Source organism: Calidris pugnax, unplaced genomic scaffold (assembly GCF_001431845.1).
Source record: "Calidris pugnax isolate Ruff unplaced genomic scaffold, ASM143184v1 scaffold660, whole genome shotgun sequence".
Lineage (NCBI taxonomy): Eukaryota > Metazoa > Chordata > Aves > Charadriiformes > Scolopacidae > Calidris > Calidris pugnax.
The window spans coordinates 1-383 of NW_015091358.1; positions in this window are offsets into that span (position 1 = coordinate 1).

Consider the following 383-nt stretch of genomic DNA (forward strand, 5'->3'; position numbering starts at 1 on the left):
ACTCAAATAACAGCATTTTAATGGAAGGAAAACGAAGCCACTGAATAATTTTGATAAAGTACATTGACTTCTCAGTGATTGCTAAAAAACATACATTACAAAACTGAATGAGGTTTCTGTTACCAAAGTGATAATTCCTGTCCATCTATTTGATTAAGCTGATTGGTTAGGGTCTCGATGAGGCCCTTCAGCGTAGAGTGGTCTGTATCTTCTAAAATCGGATAATATACTCTTGAAAGACAGCAAGTAACTATCTGACATCCATCTCCTTAAGAACCCCCCCGGGCCCCTGGGACCCCCAGGGAAACCCGGGAAACGCCGCCGTATTTTTCGCACCCTCCCGAGTCGCACGCAGCTATGGGGGGGGGGGGCCTATTATGGGA